We start from the raw sequence: 13,512 nt of genomic DNA, 5'->3' as shown, positions 1-13,512 counted from the left end.
CAACTGAATTATTTGGACTGGACAGAGAGCCCTAATGCAGAAGGATCCACAGTGGGAAGCCACACTGGAAGCCTCGTTAACCTGTATTGTCTGACTAATGTGTGTCCTCGTTGGGGTGACTTAACAGTTGCACACTTTTTGTTTCCAAGGGTACTCTCTGTGTGTACCTTGACTATCATGGACCGCTTCTGTCCTGGAAGGCACGCAGGTCAGCGTCAACTTACCAGTCAGAATTGTGTTGTGCTTGAATCGATGGCTCAGGCCAGGTTAAGAAAAGGTTAATACAAAAACTTAAGGAGAAAGCCACCTAGCTTTCTAAGAATGACCTTTATTTTTAATGGGATTTGTTTAAATTGGCTAAATCCAGGACCCCTAGAGGGCATAACAAAAGTCAATGTTACAGGATACTTTCACCCTGCTGCATGGGGTCCTACTGAAAATAATTTTGCTCTAAAAATGCCTTGGCCAAGAAGGTGGACTCTGCAGAAAAGAGGTAACACAGAAGCCTGAGACTGCCTATCCTTAGAAAGGCCTCCTTGCAAGGTTGGCCCTTAACTGGTATCTGGGAACTTGGCTGGTAACCAGTCCCCTGTAGTGATATAAAACTTTCCCTAACTGGAACCCTCCTACACTGTTGGTGGGAATGTAAATTGGTACAGTCACTATGGAAAACACTATGGAAGTTCCTCAAAAAACTAAAAATAGAGTTGCCATATGATCCAGCAATCCCACTTCTGGGCATATATCCAGACAAAACTATAATTCAAAACGATACATGCACCCCTATGTTCACAACAGCACTATTTACAACAGCCAAGACACGGAAACGACCTAAATGTCCATCGACAGTTGAATGGTTAAAGAAGATGTGGTTTATATATACAATGGAATATTACTCAGCCATAAAAAAGAACAAAATTATGCCATTTGCAGCTACACAGATGGATCTAGAGATTATCACACTAAGTGAAGTAAGTCAGAAAGAGAAAGACAAATACCATATGATATCACTTATGTGTGGAATCTAAAATATGACACAAATGAACCTATCTATAAAACAGAAACAGACTCACAGATATAGAGAACAGACTTGTGGTTGCCAAGGGGGAGAGGGGGCAGGGGAGAGTTGGACTGGGAGTTTGGGAGTAGCAGATGCAAACTATTACATATATATAGAACAGATAAACAACAAGGTCCTATTGTAAGCACAGGAAACTATAATCAATACCCTGTAATAAACCATAATGGAAAGAATTTATATATGTATATATATATAAAAATATGTATATATAACTGAGTCACTTTGCTGTATGTACAGTAGTAAATAACCCAACATTGTAATTCAACTATACTTTAATAAATGTATATATATAAAAAACTGAATCACTTTGCTGTATACCAGAAACTAACACAACATTGAATATTAACTGTACTTCAATAAAAAAAGAAAGAAAGATAAAAAAACTCCCTAACTGATAAGAGTGGCCTATACTGCTTGTACAACCAAGGTGATTTATGCTAAACAACTGCTTTCCTTCTGAAAGTCTGGAGTTTTGGTACCTGCCAGGCGGAGCATGCCTACATGACCAGCATCAAATAAAAGCTTAGGGTTCTGAGGCTCCAGTGAGCTTCCCTGGTAAACACTTGGCACGTGTTGTCACAAAACAACAATTGCTGGAGGAATTAAGCACATCATGTGTGACTCCACTAGGAAAGGACTCTTGGAAGCTTGAGACAGGTTCCCTCTGGACTTCACCTAAGGGCTTTTTCAGTTTGCTGATTTTGCTTTGTATCTTTTCACTGTTATAAATCTTAGCTATGAGTACATGTTGAGCCCTGTGAGTTCTTTTAGTGAGCCACCAAACCTGGGGGTGGTCTCTGGGACCCCAATGCAGGAAGGAAAGGGAACTCTTCAAACCTTGGGCCAAAAATTTTCCCAAAGTAACAAGATATAAACTTACCACCAAAAGAAAAAGAATTTGGTCTACATTATGTAAAATTAGTCCATCTCCATTTGTTTCCCTAGTTAAGCCCATCTCTTTTAAAGTGTGAGAGAAAGATGGCTCTCCACTTTGCCTGTCCTAAAGTTCTTATAACAAACCTAGCACAGCAAAGGAGCAGCAGCAGGTGTCAAGTCTTGGCAGCTGGGGAAGAACTGCTCTTCCGTCCTGTCTGGGAAGCCAGGGCGTGAGAGGAGGCCATGCCACACCCTGGGAGCCCAGCTGCCAGCTTTCCCTGGCAGGGGCTTGGACACCTGCCTTGAGGAGATGCTGCCAGGGGCATGGGACCAAAGGGAGCTGCCCTTTTGACCCTGCTCTAAGGCTCTGCCTTGCCAAGCCCAGTGTTTATGCAAAGTGTCAAGTGGCTGAGATAGCTACAGTTTTCTAGAGTTTGATTGTCCATTTTCTTATGGTACTTAATAGGAAAGGAATTACTTTCTCTTAGAGGGTAGGAAACTTGTGGTGTGTGTTCTCATAAGGTGATCAGACATCAAGGGTGCCCAGGTAATCAGTGACAATGATCCTTGGCCTGTGTAAAAATGAAGTGGCTTTGCAGGGCCCTCTTTCACATTTGCTGCTTCAGAAGACTGCAATAATGCATACACGATTTTGCCTTTATTTCACTCTCTTTCATTCATTTCCTTTTATTTCATTCCCTTTATTTATTTCATTCTCCACAGCCCCTATATGTTATAGTAATGTATTTTTTAGTTCATTTTTTTTCTTAACAGTTAAAGGGAAGAATTATTCCTCACACTGCTTTCAAGCTTGCCCAAGCCAGTCTCACTCTGGGAAAGAAATGCTATGTACAGAAGAACTACGCTGCTACATCTCTTTTTTTCCCTTTCTTTCTCTTTTTTTTTTTGTAGTCAAAATACATCAGTGGTTTTTAGACAGTTTTCACTTGCCAGAAAGCAGTGCCTGAAACCGTGTGCTATGTTCTACTTAATGTCTTGACTGTCAGAATGTTCTTTTGCAGGCAACATATCCTAATGTAATCATCCATCTCCATAATCGTTGTCCAGTTACATTGTGAAGTTTGCAAGCCTTCTGAGGTGATTATCAAGACACAGATTCCTTGTTGCTTAACCAAGTGTCCTAAAGCATGTACGTGAAGATACGTAATTATCATTTTTTATTCGAAAAAGCTATGTAGCTTATATTATGAAAACTATTTTAAAAATATACCACTGTTGATGTAAAAAATATGTGAGGGAAATAAGGTATGTTTTTCGAGGTTTGCCTACTGGAATATTTGTTGTATAAATATCCAGTTACTTTGGCATTAAGCATCATTGAGTTCTGCAGGATTCTGGCTAATGGTAGCCTTCATCAGAGTCAAAGTTTTTAGATGCTGTAATAGGTTTTTATAAAAACAATACCTCATCTCTTTCACAAGAGACCTTTACTACAAATAGAACTACCATACGACCCAGCAATCCCACTACTGGGCATATACCCTGAGAAAACCATAGGTCAAAAAGTGTCATGTACCACAATGTTCATTGCAGCTCTATTTACAATAGCCAGGACCTGGAAGCAACCTAAATGTCCATCGACAGATGAATGGATAAAGAAGATGTGGCACATATATACAATGGAATATTACTCAGCCATAAAAAGAAATGAAATGGAGGTATTTGTAATGAGGTGGATGGAGTTAGAGTCTGTCATACAGAGTGAAGTAAGTCAGAAAGAGAAAAACAAATACAGTATGCTAACACATATATACGGAATCTAAGGAAAAAAAAAAAAAAAAAAAAAAAAAGGCCATGAAGAACCTAGTGGCAAGACGGGAATAAAGACACAGACCTACTAGAGAATGGACTTGAGGATATGGGGAGGGGGTGGGGTGAGATGTGACAGGGTAAGAGATTGTCATGGACATATATACACTACCAAATGTAAAATAGATAGCTAGTGGGAAGCAGCCGCATAGCACAGGGAGATCAGCTCGGTGCTTTGTGACCACCTAGAGGGGTGGGATGGGGAGGGTGGGAGGGAGGGAGATGCAAGAGGGAAGAGAAATGGGAACATATTGTATATGTATAACTGATTCACTTTGTTATAAAGCAGAAGCTAACACACTATTGTAAGGCAATTATACTTCAATAAAGATGTTTAAAAAAAAAAAAAAAAACAAGAGACCTTTAAACACAGCATTGATTCTCATCTGCCAGAGATGGACTCTGTGCAGCTCTGACTCCAGCAGTGTTATTAATTGTATGACCTCTCAAGGTCTTTTTGATCCCTGAGCACCTATTATTCTATAAGAGATTGAACACAGTTTGTTAAAATTTACCACTATGTAAAAAACTTTATCAGTTCAGCTCACCAGTGTGTTATACTTCAGAAAAGGCTTCCTCCCAGTTATTAATTTCACAGTGCAATTTCAGAGTCTAAGGGTAGTGCCTCAGTACTTTTTTTTAAATTTGTGAGTTGCAATTTTTTCCTGTATTCCCCCATTCAATCTGAGCTGCCACAGACAGACGGAAAGTGTGAGGGCACTTTTTTCTTGCATCTGTAGTGGAAACCTTAGCAAACAGGAACTGCTCCAGGCCCGTCAAATAGATGCACCTCAGCACTTTCTTTTAACTTGAGTCCATAAGCCTCCCCATGAGAAGTGCTCCAGAGAAGAACTGGGCTGGGGGAATTAGACTCTTGTGAGTCTCACTTCTAATAGGGGCAATACTTTGCGATGTACAATAAAGGAGTGGATCACCAAACATTTAAAGGGAATTGTGACAAAATACTTATGACATTTAGAAAAATAAATTGGAAAAATTAAATTTTGAGTCAATAAACAATGGGAAATCTTCAGAGTACTAAAAAGAAAAACTTTAATGAAGCATATATATATAAAACAGTGGGAGTTACACAAATGGGTAGCGATAGATCAAAATGCTATTGAACTACAGGTATTCCGGGAAGATAATAATGAAGATAGCATAGCTTTTCAATCTCTCTGAATCCCCACATAAAAACCAATAGCGCAACTGTAAATGAAAACACCCATGGGGCTTCCCTGGTGGCGCAGTGGTTGAGAATCTGCCTGCCAATGCAGGGGACACGGGTTTGAGCTCTGGTCTGGGAAGATCCCACATGCCACGGAGCAACTAGGCCCGTGAGCCACAACTACTGAGCCTGCGCGTCTGGAGCCTGTGCTCCACAACAAGAGAGGCCGCGATAGTGAGAGGCCCGCGCACCGTGATGAAGAGTGGTCCCTGCTCGCCACAACTAGAGAAAGCCCTGGCACAGAAACGAAGACCCAATACAGCCAAAAATAAATAAATAAATAAATAAATAAAAAAACAAAACAAAAACCACCCATGGACAACTCTGCAACAAATATTGGCAACAAGATGTCCTCCACCCCCAAGTGGAAAGTGTGAGGTCACACAACCAACAGCTAAGACCTGATATAGTTGTCCATGCTGAAGGAAGAACGAAGCAAAAGGGCATCCGTCAGACCTAAGAACAAGAGGATCACAAAATAGCCAATAGTTTAGAAAGCCCAAGGGACCAATTTGAGAATCGTGTTATCCTTTTATCCACGATGTTGCTGAACTATTTTTTTAGACCTAGATTATAGATTTTCTTGGATTTTCTATGGAGACATATTGTCTATAAATATTAAAAAGTTACATGTTTCCACTATCCTTTAATTTCCCTTTTTGTCTTATTCACACTTCAGTAACATGCAATAAACCTGAAAAGCTTGACTGGTTCTTGACTTCAAAAAGAAAACAACTAATATTTCACTTTTAGATATGATGTTTATTTTATCAAGGTTCTATAATGAAAATGTTTTTCTAATTGCATCACAAGTAAATATGGCAAAATACAACTTTGGTTAAATCTTGGTAGAAGATCATGGTAGATTAAAAATAATTGCAACTTTTTGCTACTTCTTCCATTGAGACTTGGAGTCTAATTCACTCCCCCATGAATCTGTCCTGTTCTTACTAACATGTTTGACCCACAGAACATGGTAGAAGTGAAGTTTTGGAAAGCTTTGCAGCTTCTGCCTGGGACTCTTAGGACACTCTAGCAGGGAACCCTGAGCTGTCACATAAGTCTGACTACCCTGACTGCTATGCTGGAAAGGCCACAAGAAGGTGCTCCACTTGATAGTCTCAAATGATTCCAGTCTCCAAGCTATCTTCACCAAGGTGTCAGACACTGAATGAAGCCATCTTGAACCCACCAGACCAGCCATCCACCAGGAGAGTAAACTCTGTTGACACCAGCAGAAGAAAAGAGTCAATCAAGCCTTGCCCAAATTCCTCAGCAACAAAATTGTGAGATGTAATAAAATAGTTGTTTTAAACCACTACCACTTGGGACAGTTTGTCAAGCAGCAATAGATAACTGGAAGATAGGTATAGAAACTACTTCTTACGGTTTTATATTTTTTCAAAATTTAACAAAATTTAGTCTCCTCCTCATTACTGGAGTTGAGGCAATTTTCCACTGGTTAGGAAAAACAACAAAAGGTAATAGGGAAGCATAGCATAGAGGATCTCAGGTTCAGTGCTAGACCAATGCAAAGATCAGGTCTGCATGACCAGGGTCACTTAGTGATGGGCCAGCATCTTCATGCAAATCAGAAAAAGGAATACCTTTCTCCTGGCAGGCACTGCCTAACACTAGACTGTGATGAACAAAGTGCAGGCTGAATCTCAGCCCCCACTTCTCCCAGCATCCTTGTGCAGGGCACAATTAGTATAACCTATATGCAATATCTTTATAAATTAAAGTGCAAAGCAATGTTTCTACATTTGCAAATGACATAGATTCTTGTGGGTGGCAATGAACTAAGTTGATGAGGATGGAAAGATCTTATGAATCTGTGTGAGTGGGCAGAAAGGTGGCAAGTGAGTGCATAAAGTATACATATGAGCTAACAGTCACAGCTAAGGAGAGGGATCTAGGGTTATTGTAGATTGTTCCCTGAAGATAATACAGAGGCTTCTTCTGACAGCAAAAAGAGCAACTACTTGATTGAATCATTAAAGTGCCATTCCCCCTGAGAAGCAAAGCGGTACCACCCACTCAACTGATGCTCTGATGGAAGCTGAATAAGGCAGAAACCATTATGAGAAAGACTGGAGAAAAATTAACAGCATGAGGGCTCAGAAGAAACAAGTACTTCTATATATGAGTGGAATATGAAGGACAAACCAAGCAGGTCCTGGTGAAAGCAGCTGCAGTGGTGGAGATGGTAGCAGTGACTACCGCACGCTTAGGACTGGGAACAAGTAGCTATGATGATGGTGGTGATGCAAGCAGACTATTTCTGGTGATGGCAGCAGTAGCAGCGACTGAGTTGATTTCCCAGCTGATACCAGTGATATTGGACGGCAGTGGTGGCACCAGACCATTAATGCTGGCAACAGGAATGGAGATAAAGCAGTAGTCAGGAAACTGTCAAATACTTCATCAACTCTTTATTCAGCATTGACCACATTTCTGGTATCATGTTGGGTAGATAAATAAATGTTAACAAATACCCATTATATGCCCAGCCCCGTAATAGATGTGAGAGTACAAAGATGACTAGAACATGGTCCCTACCCTTCAGACGCTCAAAATTGAGTATGGGGAGCACACATGAGAACAAATAATTATGGCAATGTGGTAACTGTGAAAAAGAAATATAAACTTCTGTATAGTCCAATGAAAAGAGAGAAAACATATTCCCTTGTTTTGACATACAGCATTAGAGCAGGCACTGTGTTAGGCACTGTAGAAGACACAAGATAAATCAGACATAGATCCTGACCTGGGATGCTTATAGTCCAGTCGATGAGGTAGAACAAATGTAATTCTATAAAACAAGAAGAAAAGTGATATGTTTTAGAAAGTTCCAGAAAAAGTATTTTAGGTTTTTAAAGGAAAGCCTGCATATAGTAGACACTCAATATTGTTTTAAGGTGCATTCTACCTATTCAATCTTGAATGCCACTTTTTCCTTCTTTGATACCCTTTAATATCGTTTACTTTAAAAAATTTTTATTGAGTGCCTACTATATTGAGTGCCTGCTATACACTGAATATTTTTGATGAGGTCATGAGGGTAGGACCCTGGTCCACTGGGATTAGTGCCCTTATAAGAGGAGACCCTAAAGAGCTTGCAGCTCTCTCTCCCCTCTGGTGAGGGGAAAAAAAAGAAAGAAAATCACCTGAGGACACAGTGAGAAGGCAGCCATCTGCAAGCCAGGAATAGAGCCCTCACCAGAAAGCTAACTGTCCAGAACCTTGATCTTGGACTTCCCACCTTACAGAACTGTAAGAAATAAATTTCTGTTAGTTAAGCCAACCAGTCTATGGTATTTGATTATAGTAGTCCTAGTAGACTAACACAAGTTTTGGTACAGGGAATGAGGCCCCCCAGCCCCCCCAAATTGATGTCCTTCTCACCACAAATTCATGTACAACACAATTCAGTCAAGTTTTTTGACGCTCTATTACGAGGATTTCTTTCCTCCAATTTCCAATAACCTCTCCCTCATTTCCATCTGAGTTGTCACTGGAATGGCCTTTATCATCCATATTTCTACCAACATTCTGTTCATGACTATTCATGTATTTCTGTAAGATGGAAGCTTTGTCTCCTGCTTGCCTCTTTTCTTTCTGAGCCCTCACCAGAATCATCTTTAATGTCCTTATACCTATCAACAGTTTCTTCACAGCAATCTCGGCTTTTTCTAGCATGGGCTTCAAAACTCTTCCAGCCTCTACCCATCACACAATTCCAAAGCCACTTTCACATTTTTTGGTATTTGTTACAGCAGTACTCTATTCCTAGTACCAAAATGTATTGGTATTACTTAGGGTTCTCCAGAAAAACAGAACCAGAAATTTATATAGAAATTTATAAAAGGAACAGACTCATGCAATTATAGAGGCTGAGAAGTCCCAAGATCTGCAGTCTACAACCAGAGACCCAAGAGACCTGATGGTGTAAATACCTGTGTGAAAGCTGGCAAGCTCAAGATCCAAAAAGAGCCAATGCTTCAGTTCAGGTCCAAAGGCAGGAAAAGATCAATGTCCCAGCTCAAAGTAGTCAGACAGTTGAAGTTCCCTCTTACACAAGGAAGGGTCAATCTTTTTGTTCTATTCAGGCCTTCAACTGATTATGGCCACTCACTTTAGGGAAGGCAATCTGCTTCACTCAGTAGAATTGATTCAAATGTTAATCTCATCAGAAAAACATACAAACAAAAAAACAAAACAAAAACAACAACCAACCCTCACAGACACACCCAGAATAATATTTGACCAAACACCTGGGTTCCTCGTGGCCAAGTTGACACATAAAATCAACCATTATACTGACTATCTTCTGGGCTCTGGGAGTACAAAGTGAACAAAGTTTCTATCCTCATGCAGCTTATGCCCTATTGCAGGGTCACATAAATAAATAATTTCAAACAATGCTAACTGCTAAGAATGTGGACCAAGGAAAAAGACAAAGTGTAAGAAAGGATGTGGGGGTGGGCAGGGACATTTATAGGAAGTAGAGTAAGTCTAAAAGTCTTTGAGCTCAAAAATGAAATTGGAGGGACTCTGGTGGCACAGTGGATAAGACTCCGTGCTCCCAATGCCAGGGGCCTGGGTTTGATCCCTGGTCCGCAAACTAGATCCCACATGCATGCCTCAACTAAGAGTTCGCATGCTACAACTAAGGAGCTGGTGAGCCACAACTAAGGAGCCCGCCTGCCACAACTAAGACCTGGCGCAACCAAATAAAGAAAGAAAGAAAAAAGGAATGAAATTGGAGTTATGCTTTGGGAAGAGTAATCTAGTATCAAGGTGCAAAGTGACACATAGAAGAGAGGCACTACAGGTGGGGAAGCTAATACAGCATTCAGGAAAGATGAAGGAAATGGAAAAAAGAGAGAAAAGAAGGGAAGAAACTATTTATTGAGCACCTACTATGTGTCAGACACGCTTTTAAGTGTTTTCATATATTTGAACTGGGAAGTGGCAGGGGGCATGAAAAGGAAGAAAAATATTAAAAAGATATTACAAAGAATCATCAAGACTTCACAGCTGATTTTGTGTTTATGTATGTGTATACTGGTACATTTACTTGTACTTGGGTAGATACAGTTGGAAAAAAGAAAGGTTCAAAAAGGTCTAAGGTTTCAAGTATGGGTAACCAGCAAGGTAATACTGGTATCATGAGAAAAAAGGATTATACAAAGGAACAGAATGAGGAGGGAGGACAATGTGTTATATTTTTTTAAAATGAGGCATCCAGGCAAAACTGCTCAATAAACAGTAGGAAATTACAGGGCTACAGGTGAAAAGATAAGTCATACCAGGAGATGTGAAGATAGAGATTATCTTCAGAGATATGGTACCTGAAACAATGAGATGTACTTTGGTTACAAATGAAGAGAATGAAGAGAAAGAAGAGGATATATTTTTATGGATTCTCATACTTGAGGAAGATCTAGAGGTGCGCTGTCCAGTATGGTAGCCATTAGCCCCATGAAGGGACTTAAATCAATCTAAATTAAAATGAAAAATTTAGTTAGTCGTACTAGCTATATTTCAAGTGGCTACTTGATATTGAATATCAGAGTTATAAAACATTTCCAACATCACAGAAAGTTCTATTGGACAGTATGTACCTAGAGATTCATCAGAGTAGCAAAAAGAGGAGAATTTAGTCTCCTGAAAGCCATTCAAGTACAGAATGACCCATGGTATTAAGTGCTCCAATAAAAGCATATGAAAGCTAAAAACAAACAATAACTTGTGACTCTTAAAGCAGTTTCAGACTAGTAAAAAAGTCAGAAACTAGATTATAAGAGATTTTGGATGAAATTGGTGATAAATAGGTAGAGGTAACAAGTATAAACAATTCTTTCAAGTAACTTTTCAGTGAAGAAAAACAGAAAGAATGTAAACCTAAGGAAGAACTGAAAGAGAATCAAGCTGTGTATGTATGTGCCTAAGATAAGCATGTTCGTGGGCTCATTGGAAGGCTTGGCTACCAATCAACCAACCAGCTATCCACTAACTCTATCAATCAAAAAAGGCTTTGATGTAGTGATGACAATTGAGGGGATAGAATCATACAATTTTAAAGCTATGAGAAGCTTTAGGAATCATCTAATCTACTGGTCACATTATATAGAAAGCAGGTGCCCAGTCACACCCACAGCTTAGTAGTATTAAAAGCTAGAATAAGAACTCAGGTGTTCTGCATCCTAGGCCATTAGATGTTCAGCCTCATTCAAATGCCTCCTAAGACACAGACCAGAGAAGTGAAGAAAGCTTCTTCTATTGAGTTCCATTAATCTAGCAAGAAAATATCTATGTTCACATATATAAAACTTCAATTTAAAAAAAAAAGAGACAATTTTTTAACTTCTCTCCTTTAAAATTTAGAAAAACAGAACTAAGCATTGAGTGCCTACTATTTTGTAACAAACATTACACTAAAAAGACCTTAAATATCTCCTAATTAAATTTTTAATATAACCTGTTTTCAGTAATTCACAGCTTAGAAATTTATGCATCAGGTCAGTGAGGTCACAGAGGTAGTGACACTTTTACTCAGTTCTATACTATAATCAATTAGGAAATAGTGGAGAAAATGGGAGAAAAAAGATGAATAGGCTAGGGAATGGAAATTAGATGTTTAACACAGTATAAAAGTAACAAGGAAAAATTCATATACATGCCAATCTTAAAAATAAAACCAAAGAAAACCAACCCTTTAGATAAATAATTGCTAATTAAACAAAATGTTTCAAGGAACTCTAACATTGCCTTTGGAGGGAACTGGGTGGCTGGGAACAGGCTTTTAAGGAGACTTTTCACAGTAACTTTTGAATTTTAACAATAACAATCTATTACCTCTTCCAATAAATAAAGTTTCTTTTAAAAACTTTGTATGTTTCAGTTCCTACCGGTAGTTTGTAATTACTAGCATTCTACAATCCCCTGAGGCTGCAGAAAAATTGAAATTTCAAGAAAGAAAAATCCTAACTCTGTTCTGAAAAGGCAAGGGAAAAATTACATTAAGAACAGAAGACTTGCCTTTGGGGGTTGGGAATCAGGAAGGGAGAGGTCATTGCCTGCAACAATCACTATTTGATCAAACCAATTCTATTGCTATTATTTTTAGCTCATCTTTTGAGCCTGTTGCTAAGGAACCCTACAGCCCGAAAGCAATGTACTCACAGGAACCCATATGAAGCAAGAGAAAAGCAATGATGCTGAAGCTTTCTAAGTAGGCCATTAAGTCTATTTTAGTGCCGTTTAAATTATCTCCTCTCGATTTTTATTCACCGCTATAGTGATGTTGAAAATCCTCTGTTGTACCCAAAAGCAAAATCATCATAAATTAATATGAGGGTCTGCAAATCAGTATATCTGAAATGGGGAGCCATAGTTCTGGATTCTGATTTTCTATTAATACTTGTCTTTTATTCTTGATAATACTAAACAATTTCTTGTTTAGTATTTTCTATCAAGAATTCTAAACAATTTCTTGCAAGGGAAATTTTTGTATTTTAAGAGGTCTGGTGCAGAACATGAGGAAAGGATTTGACAAAGCTATTAGATACATAAAAGCTATGAATTGAAATTTCTACTTGGGATGTGGCAAGAGGGCTGAGACATCTAGTGCAAAACGACATGACAGTGGGCGGAACAGAGCACTGGCGAGGCCGCGGATATTCCAGGGAGCGAGGTGTCAAGCGAATCCGGTATGACACAAATACGTACAGGAAATGTGGGAACTCTAGGTCTTCGCATTTCTACCCACTCAGTTCGAGAACCTCATAACAACACACAGACGTCATCGCTTTCGTAATTGGTGCAGACGGTGAGTCGCAGGGACGCCGTTCAAGCCGTTTCAACTGGAGCCAACCTGTATTTGCCCGTTTCCACCGAGCCTGATTTGTGCCACCTGCTGTTGCCCCCAATAACCTCAAATTCGTCCAAACTAAAATCTGGCCATGGTAGAGCTAAGAAGATCGGTGATACAGCGCGCTATCTTCAGCTTTTGGCTCTTTCCTCCCATATTTTTAAAAGTCCTTCCAATCCGTTGGTTTCCGAGGACACAGGGACAGACAACGGAGCTAAACACCGCCGGGCTCTAAGTAGCGTCAACGTGGCAGTAACGAGAAAACGAGGGGTCCAAATTCCACCAATAAATGAGGCAGCTCGGCCTATGCCCCGCCCACCACTCCTGCCAGCCAATAATCTTCACAACTCTTCTGCTACTCCCGCCCATTCTTAGCGCAGTTTCAGAGCTTCTTCCCGTCTTGCTCTGCTCCCCCGAGCACCAAAAACCCGCTGTATGTGCGTCCCTCTTCCACTTCGCTTTACCAGAGAGCCCTCTGCCCTTCTTTATTGAAGGCGTAGGGAACGGCATCGGCTACCACCCGAGGCCCAAGATCCCAGAAGCTAGTCTCACAAACAGCAGCGGAACGAAAGAAAACAAAAAGGGCTGCCTGGGACTTTCACCGCACGCCCAGTTTAC

General features: G+C 39.9%; 1 protein-coding gene across 6 annotated transcripts in view; it reads right to left on the bottom strand.

Annotated features, from left to right (window-relative positions):
- LNP1 (leukemia NUP98 fusion partner 1) overlaps positions 1-13,512 on the bottom strand; it is a 44,362-nt gene that overhangs the window by 30,795 nt on the left and 55 nt on the right. For 2 of the 6 annotated variants that reach the window (XM_082392238.1, XM_082392237.1), the window contains exons 1-2: positions 8,186-13,506; positions 7,786-7,830 (exon numbers count right to left, since the gene is read on the bottom strand). The exons of 1 other annotated variant lie outside the window; for it this stretch is intronic. The gene's annotated coding sequence lies outside the window, so the exon portion shown is untranslated. Of the gene's footprint in view, positions 1-7,785; positions 13,507-13,512 lie in introns of those variants that run through there. 3 more of the 6 variants (XM_082392236.1, XM_082392234.1, XM_082392235.1) reach the window with 3 other exon arrangements.

Source organism: Balaenoptera borealis, assembly GCF_965194805.1.
Source record: "Balaenoptera borealis genome assembly, chromosome: 5".
In the NCBI taxonomy this organism is placed as follows: Eukaryota; Metazoa; Chordata; class Mammalia; order Artiodactyla; family Balaenopteridae; genus Balaenoptera; species Balaenoptera borealis.
This window is presented reverse-complemented; position numbering and strand designations above follow the sequence as displayed.